Raw genomic sequence first — 8628 nt, 5'->3', positions numbered from 1 at the left:
TTTCTCGAGGCTAAATAACTCCAGCTCCCTCAGCCTCTCCTCACAGCACTTGTGCTCAAGTCCCTTCACCAGCCTAGTTGCTCTTCTCTGGACCTGCTCCAGCACCTCAATATCCTTCCTGAACTGAGGGGCCCAGAACTGGACACAGCACTGCAGGTGTGGCCTCACCAGTGCTGAGTACAGGGGAAGAATCACTTCCTTGGACCTGCTGGCCACACTGTTCCTGATACAGGCCAGGATGCCATTGACCTTCTTGGCCACCTGGGCACACTGCTGGCTCCTGTTCAGCTTCCTGTCAATCCAAACTCCCAGGTCCCTTTCTGCCTGATGTTCAGTAGCAGCTCCTCTGAGCCAGAGCAGCTGCCACCACAGAGCAGCTCAGTAGCCAAGCACACCTTCCCAAAATGATCTGGGTTCGGGTTTCTCCCCAGCCCATGCTCTGGATTTGGGGTTACAGCGGGTAGGGAAACGTTGCTCTTGTTCTCCAGCACCTGGGCTACAGCACTGGAAGAAATTCCTGCCCAGCGGCTGGGACAAGCACCTCAGTCCTGTAGCTTCCCATCATAGTGCTAATATGTTGGGAAGAAATGGATGCTTAATTCCATGCTCTGGAAGACTGTATGAATTTTACATGGTCATTAGAGGAGCTTCTGCCCCCTCCATATACAATTCCCATAGATGAGACTGGCACGACACTTAGCTTGTGAGTCATGCCTGAGGAGAGCTGCTCCTGCTACGGAGAAATGGACAGTTCTGAGTCTGTAGCAGGTACTTATGTGTGCAGGGGTCTTTGGAGACATTCAGTCATCTTTGGGGCTAAAGTGGCAAGTAGGTGCTTAAGATAATTAGGAATTTAGTCCTGGATTGCTGCTACTTTGCAGTATTAGGACAATCACTGCTAATTTCTGGGACCTTAGGGAATAGGAAACTCAAGTGGACTCTAAAACCTTGAGGAAAGTTGAGTGGAAAGGAGTATGCTCATTGCTCTTTCTTCATTACTGTGACAACATTTCTTTTATCCCCTCCCTTCCATCCCATCAGCTGTAAAAACATAGTTACCGAGGCTGACATACAAAGAAAGAAATAATTACAATAATTAGGATGCGAGTTTATTGCTCGGTGCCATTAATCCTGAGAGATAAAATGATTACAGGCTGTCAGAGCCTGGGAAGGAAGGAAGGAAGCTCCGTGCCACAAAGCCTCGCTGTGGGGACACAAACCCTCTGGTGGCTTTGGGGCATTGACTTCCCCAGCTGAGGAACAGCCAGACCTCCACCTTTCTGGCAGAACTCCCAGGGTGAAGGTAATTGGTATCAAAATGGAGGTCACTTCAGCCACTCCTTCCAGGAAAATACATTTCAGCAAATTATTACCCTGCAGGCTAATGACCTGACTTTCTGCTTGGCAGGTAATTACTGCTGTTTGCTGGAGAGGCTTCTCCTGCCCCAAGGCCAGTTCACCTGAGGTGCCAGGGTGTCCCTCATTTCCCAAACCACACACAGCATCACAGGATCACACTGTGACTATCCCCTGGCACTGCCACTGCTGGTCTGGTCCATCTGCTAGCCTCCATGGAGCTATGAATCACGCTCCTAGGAAAATCCCAATGAGGTTGAGGTGTGCCAAGGGCTGGTGGGGACCTGGCTGTCCATGATGGGTGTGCTTATACACATCTAAACATCCTTTACATCTCTTCCCTGCCTATCCACCCTGCATTCCTTGCCCAGCCTGAGCAAACAACAGAGAGGATTCCTCTCTGACAGCTGCCTGTTAAACGACTTGATGGGCAAAGCAAATCAATGAACACTAAAATCATAGCCAGGTTAGAAGGGACCTTAAAAGATCATCTGGTCCAATCCTTTGTGTGAAAGGGACGCCAGATGAGGTTATCTAGCATGCTGTCCAGTCATATCTTGAAAACTTTTGGTGAAGGGGACTCCACCACATCCCTGGGGAGGTTGTTCCAATGAATGATTGATCTCACTGTAAAAAATTCTTATATCAAGATGTAGCTTTTCCTGTTGAAACTTGTACATGTTGCCCCTTGTCTTCTCGCCATGGCTCTGTGCAGAAAGAGCTTCTGTCCCTCCTTGTAGCCACCCTTTAAGTGCTGGAATACTCTGTGAGGTTCCCCCTAAGCCTTATCTTCTCCAGGAAGAAAAGACCCAACTCCTTTAGCTTTTCCTCATCAGGTGGGCTCTTCTCACCCTTTGATCATCTTCATGACCCTCCTTTGGACCCCCTCCAGTCTGTCTGGTTTTTTTGAACTATGGGGACCAGAAGTGGACACAGTGGTTCTCGTGCAGCCTGACAAGTGCTGAGTACAGTGGGATGATGAAAGTCTCCTGATGGGCAGTAATTTCGAAGCAACCCAAAGCAGAGGATATCAGTACCTTTTTTTCTTTAGTGTTTGAGAGATGAGTGCCTGAGCGCTCTTGCTCCAGGACTTCCCTCTCCCAGTCATGATGGCTGGATATAGCACCAAGCAGTGGGACTACCAGAAATGTTTTTCAATTTTGTTTGTTATTGTTTTAGAATTTCCTGCTGAGTCCTAAAGATCACATCAGCCTTATCAGGAAAAGTTAAAAAAAAATTTAAAAAAAATCCTTTCTTGTAATGTCTAGAATTGTAAAAAATTTGGAATGGCTGAATTACTATGTTGTATTGACTTCCTGAAACTTAGTATCTTCTGGGGCCTCAAACAATGCTCTTCTTCCTCCTCACTCCTGGCTTTGTGTGCATAAGCACACATTTATTTGGAACAGTTCCATAAGTATTACTAAATATTATCAGTTAGGTAGACACAAGATCTGCATGAAAGAAGTAAAAAAAAACAACCCAAAATGCCTGCATTTATTAGTGGATGAATTTCCTTCCTGCCCTAAGATTACAGGAGGGCTTTACTGGAGGTCGAACTGAACGATACTGGTGTGATCCTTGGGGTTGTCTTGTGCAGGGCCAGGAGTTGGACTTGATGATCCTTGTGGGTCCCTTCCAACTCAGGATGTTCTGTGACTCTATGATGCTCATTAACTGGGTGGAGCAGGCCTTAGGATGAGGGAACCCTCCAGGGTACCAGCCCCTGTGGGACCTGGCTCTGTGCAGTGTTAGGCAGAGCTGCAGGTGCTCCTTAAGCTTTTGTTTAAACCGGGGACCTTTTCGGGGCACCTGCACGGTGGTTTGTGGTGCCGAAACAAAAGGCATTGCTGGTGTCTCTGTGGGTGGAAGGGGTCAGGTGCCAAAGTGTCCTGAGCTGGTGGCTGTGCTGACAGGCTCTGGGGCTGTTTAGCAGCCGGGGTGGCAGCCAGGTTGTTATGTCTGAGAAGGCCAAGCTCGGGTGGCCACGTTGTGCTGCCAGAGGTGTCATCTTTACAATGAGACAGATAAATGAGGGTCCAGATTAGTCACGGTCAATTAGGAGGATATCATGCCCCTTCTTGGAGCAGGATTATTAGAGTGGGTGTTTTGGCCAAGCTCCAGTTATGTTCTCCCCTACTCTGTGAGCACTTTCCCTTGCTAATGATCCAAAACCATCACATGGCATCGTTACTTGTTGCTGAAAACCAGCAATGTTTTATTCCAAAGTCCACAACACATCAGTAATGGCCCCAAGTGCTCTGTCTGTATCATTTATGTTTTAATGCCCACCAAAATCCTTCATGTCATCAGCTCCTACAGAAATTATTGCCAGTAGTCTGGCGCTGCAGTTCTCATCTGCTGTCTGTGGAGTGCAGTCCCACACACACATCTCCTTCCAGGTACGCTGGAAGATTTTGGTTTTCCCTTCCAGACCAGCTGCAAATGCTGCTGGCTGAACAGACCACGTTCAGACCGTGTCTGCAGGCTCCGGAAGCAAGCAGCCATTAAGGAACCCTGCTCTGTAATAGCTTCACCTGGGAATATCCATCCAAACAAGCTGTGCTCTAACTCCTTCCAGTGCCTGGAGTTACCAGGAACTTAGCAACGAGGAAAGGAGCCAGCTGGGGGAGGCTGTGGCTGGTGCTATACATTAGCAATGCCTGGCAGTTCAGCACAGGAGGCACCAGGCTTTGGTGTTCAAGAACAAGGCCTTATTTGAAAAAAAGAGGGGGGGAGGAAATAATCCACAAACTGACCCTGGTTTTGTGCTGTTCAGCTTGAGTCAAAGTTTTATTAAAGATTTCCATTCGGCAGAACCATCTAATAAATCTTACTGGTTAGCAGTCAGAGGAGGAGAAAGAAAATGCTTTTCTGGTGTCTGTTGGGAATTGCTGGTACTAAATTAGCTTCTCTGGAATTATTGCTGGCACCACCATGCTGCCGCTGTTGCCCCGTGGAGGCTTTCTGTAGCACAAGCCTGTTTGCACGCTGCCTGCATCCTAAGCAAGCAGAATATGGAATTTTTAATCATTCACAGGAACGCATTTGGTATTCTTTTTGCCTGTGGAAAAATAAACCCTTGAAGGGCACTGTAGGAAGGGAGAATGCCTGCCTGCAAAGGGAAGCCTTGCCACACTGGTGGGGAGGGACATCTTTGCAGGTCTTTTTGGAGGGAGGTGTCTGGCAGAGCAAGGTGTGATCATCCCAGCTCTTCATACCTGTTGGCTGCTGTCTGCCATCCAAAGATCCTGCAAATGAACAGGGGCTGCCAAACTGAGATGGGGTGCTTGTGGTAAACAGCTTACACTTGCCTGATATCTGGGAAAAGTCAAATATTTCCCTCACCCTCACCTGTCGTGTGGAAGATATTCCGGACCTGTGTGTGAACTCTCAGTGTATTTTAAAATGCTTCAGGCCTATTACAGCTCTTTACCCATTTAGCATCATCCTTCAAAGGGTTAATTCTAGGTCAGCACAAATTTCTTATTGACTTCCATCAGGCTGGGCTTAATCTGAAAATGATGCTCAATTTGCTCTTCTGTTGATTATGAGCTGGAGACCCAAACCATTTATTTTTTATTTTTCATTAAAAGTAATTTAACTTGATATTAAAACCACTTGAACAGACCTTTAATTTTTCACAAGCAGGGAATGTCACACACATTTCTTTTCCCTGTGCTCGAGGCCATCATGCTCCCTTATCACTAATGTGTAGAAACAAAGCAGATAAAAATAAAAGTGATGCGGTCAAAATTTTTTCTCAGCAAATGCAGTATCGAGTGATTCCTGGTGAGAGGAGATCAATAGCATGCAGTTAATTTTTAAGTTGTTTATGTTGCTGCTTTTAAACCATGTTTTTTGTGATCCATGGTAATGAGTGGAATGAGGAATTTATAGATTCATAGGCTAAGGTCAGAAGGGACCTCTGTGCTTCGTTAATCTGAGCCTGTGTATACATAGGCCATGGACACTTCCCCAGGCAGCATCTCTCTTGGAAACATATCTAATCTCCTCTTAAAAACATCGAGTGTTGGTGAGTTCACCCCCTCCCTTGCTGGTTCTCTGTTTAATTATCCTTGCTGTTGGGAAAGTGCTTCACTTCAAGGCCAAGATATGTAACTTGACTTTCCAGTCCCTGTAACCTCCTATACCTCTGTCTGCAAGATTGAAAGCTTTTCCACTTGCTCCCAGTGATCAAGTCACCTCTCAGCCTTCCTTTGATAAACTCCTTGAATTTCCCGGAGTCATTTTGGCAGCTTCCCTTTGAACTTCTGCTGATACTTCCACATGTTGATGCAGGACCCAAGACCTGCATTTGTCTCGCTGGCGCCGGATGCAGCAGCCCTCACTCTACCCACATTCAACTTGTTTTCCTTTTGGTGTTAGGGCTTTTATTATATATCCAATACTGCCCTGACCTTCTATCCAGCACACTGCAATGTGAGCTCATGTTGTGCAGCTGTGAGTGACCTCCTTTATGTCCTCCTCTGAGTTCCTGGCTTTCTAAGGGAGCAGGGCTGTAAGACTGTGCTTCCTCCATGTATTATTTTGTATTTAAAACACCACTGCTAGCTTGAGACTGTTGAACTGAGATATTCAGGTAGCTGCTAAAATAGCTCCTTCTGTAGTATTTTTTACCCACCAAGTGTTATGCCACCTGTGGCCTTTATCTGGAGAGAATTTCTATTACCTGGACTGTTGGTAGATATATTAAATAGCATTGAACAAGAAGCAATGCTTGCTACCAGTGGCCTTGCTCAATGATATCTTCTCATTAACAACTACATTTTGAGATCTGTCAGTGAAGCAGATTTAATCTCTCTACTGTGTGCCTTGTTAATTCCATATAATACCAGCCAAATACCTTGGAGAAATCGCAGTATATTACAGCGTCACAGTTGTCTTTAGCAGCCAGGCGTGTTGTATTAAAAACCAAAACAAAGAACTAGGTTTCCTGATACCTCTGGTGGTCTTGGCAGTGTCAGGTTTATGGTTGGATTTCATGACCTTAAGGGTCTTTTCCAACCTAAATGATTCTATTATAACAGGTTGGTTTAACAAGCCTCCTTTTCTGGAAAAGTGCATTGATTGCTGTTCATTATTTTATTAGCATCTAGTTATTTGTTGATGAAATCCCAAATTAACCACTCTGCTATTTTGCAGAGGACCAACACGAGGCTAAATGAGACCACTTAGTTTGATGCTGGTACTTTGCAAAATTAATTGCTGCACTGAAATTCTCCTTTTCACCTTTTCAAAATATGGAGTCACTTTAGCAGTGCCCTGATCCATCCTCATCTTGAAAAGTTATTAAAAATCAACATTAGTGGCTCAATCAGCTTCACAATAGAATCTCTAAAGACACCTGTGTCTCAGACAGCTGAGTTGCTGGATCTGAGAACTTAATTTGTGAGTTCACATCTTCTCTTGCTGCCAACAGTGACTGCTTTTGGTTCCTCACAGCAGAATATGGAACCAAACCTTCCTGCTCCTTTCCAAATACAAATGAGAAACAACCATCCAACTGGTCTGTATTACACTGTGCTACCTCATCAGCCTCATCAGCAATGGTTTTATAACTAATTAAAATTACAAATTGGATTCCCAAAGATTTAAAGTACCTTTCTTTTTACTTCTATTATCCTTCAGTATTTCACTGGTTCTCTCAGCCTCCTGTAGCAGCAGACAGTTTTTAACCTATTTGTTACTGCTAAGCTCCCATTTTCCCCATTTCTGTACATACTGATTTATTTAGGTTTTGTCACAGGTTTTTGTTACATCCTCTCTTTAGGCTGAAATATTTTTCCTTGACTGTTTCCCAGAACATTCAAAAATGTTTGAAATGGTGCCTAAATTTGGCATCCAGTTGGGATATACTGGATTATTCCTTTTCCAGTGACTATTCCACTATAAATGTAGGTTTCCTGTCCACTATTGCTTTAGAAAAAATTTCATTTAAAAGTTTAAAGTTACTTTTTACTGATGAGTGGCAAATTCTACTTAAGCAAAGCCAGTTTATTATGGTGCCTAAGCACTGGGTAATATTTAGGTCACTGGTTCACTCTCCTTGGTCCATCTCAAGGTGTCCCACTGGATTCCCTCCTTCAGGGTGCCGAGCAAAGCATCCCTTCACGTTAGAAACCCTGGGAAGTTTTCAGGTGAGATGCTCAGCCAACAGCCCCTGGTTGAAATCAGCCATGCAATTTCTCTTGAATTGTATTTAACAGATTTTTGTTACTTTTTATAAAGTAAAAGTTGCTTTTTTCAAAGAGCAACTCATCCCTCTCAACAGGAAGATGTAGGAATGTATCAAATGTCCAAGTCCCTTGTGTTTCATTTTACAGTTTAGGGCTCTAATCCTGAGCTGCACTGTACACATTAGTTCTGGTTTTCAGGAGAAAAATATTATTATATACTGCCTGAGCACTGCACTCCTCATCCTCCTTTGCCTCCTGCTAGAGCAGAGGGACTGGGAGGACACGTCCTTAGCACAAGGGCACACGGCAGAGAACCACTGGGATGGAGCTGGCTTAGGGTGGAGCTTGGCTGCTCCGACCCCTTTGCTTACAGCAATATCTGCTCCAGCAGCCAAGAGAGGGTGCCCCTTAAATTAATAAAAGGAAGGGAAAAGAAGGTGAAAACGAGAAGAAAAAACAGCAAAAAGAGAAAAACCGAGCATGCTTTTTTAAAAAGGCATTTTCTCATCTGCACCAAAGCGAAAGGTAAATGCAACAAGTTAAAACATGGAGGTGTTTTTGAACAGTAGAATGGGGGCCAGGGACACCCCTGGGGCAAGGAGAAGGGCTGTTGGCTGAACTTTTGGGAGATGCAGGTCCTGCTGCTGCCCCATTGCTGCTAGTCCTCCCAACACCAGCCAGTGTTTTGTCTGGACATTGCCTGGCACATCCCCTCTGTCCTGGTTTTCCTGCATCAGACATGGATAACAAACACTCACTTGGTGCCTGTGGCAGTGTTTGCTGATGAGCTGTGGCTTTTCCAGGGAAACAAACAGCTCAGCCAGTCCCCAGCGTGTGGATCTGCTCTGCCAGGGGCTGGCCTGTGTAACAGCCCAAAACAAGCCCGTCTTTCTGTAGCAGCAGCCATGTAAAACTATTTAAAAGGTCTTTAAGTTTTGCCAGTATCTGCAATGGGTGCCAAATTTTATTTTTGTCAGCCAGTTAGGGAAATTTGTTCAGCTTGTGACCGGGATCGGGGAAATGAGCCCAAAAAGCAATCAAAAACACCTAATAAATAATAATAATTAATATC

The 8628-nt window shown here is 45.0% G+C and overlaps 1 protein-coding gene across 2 annotated transcripts in view; it reads right to left on the bottom strand.

Moving 5' to 3' along the window:
- Positions 1-8628, bottom strand: part of KLHL29 (kelch like family member 29) — a 394362-nt gene that overhangs the window by 4990 nt on the left and 380744 nt on the right. The window lies entirely within an intron of this gene.

Source organism: Lepidothrix coronata, unplaced genomic scaffold (assembly GCF_001604755.1).
Source record: "Lepidothrix coronata isolate B3197 unplaced genomic scaffold, Lepidothrix_coronata-1.0 Scaffold39, whole genome shotgun sequence".
In the NCBI taxonomy this organism is placed as follows: Eukaryota; Metazoa; Chordata; class Aves; order Passeriformes; family Pipridae; genus Lepidothrix; species Lepidothrix coronata.
This window is presented reverse-complemented; position numbering and strand designations above follow the sequence as displayed.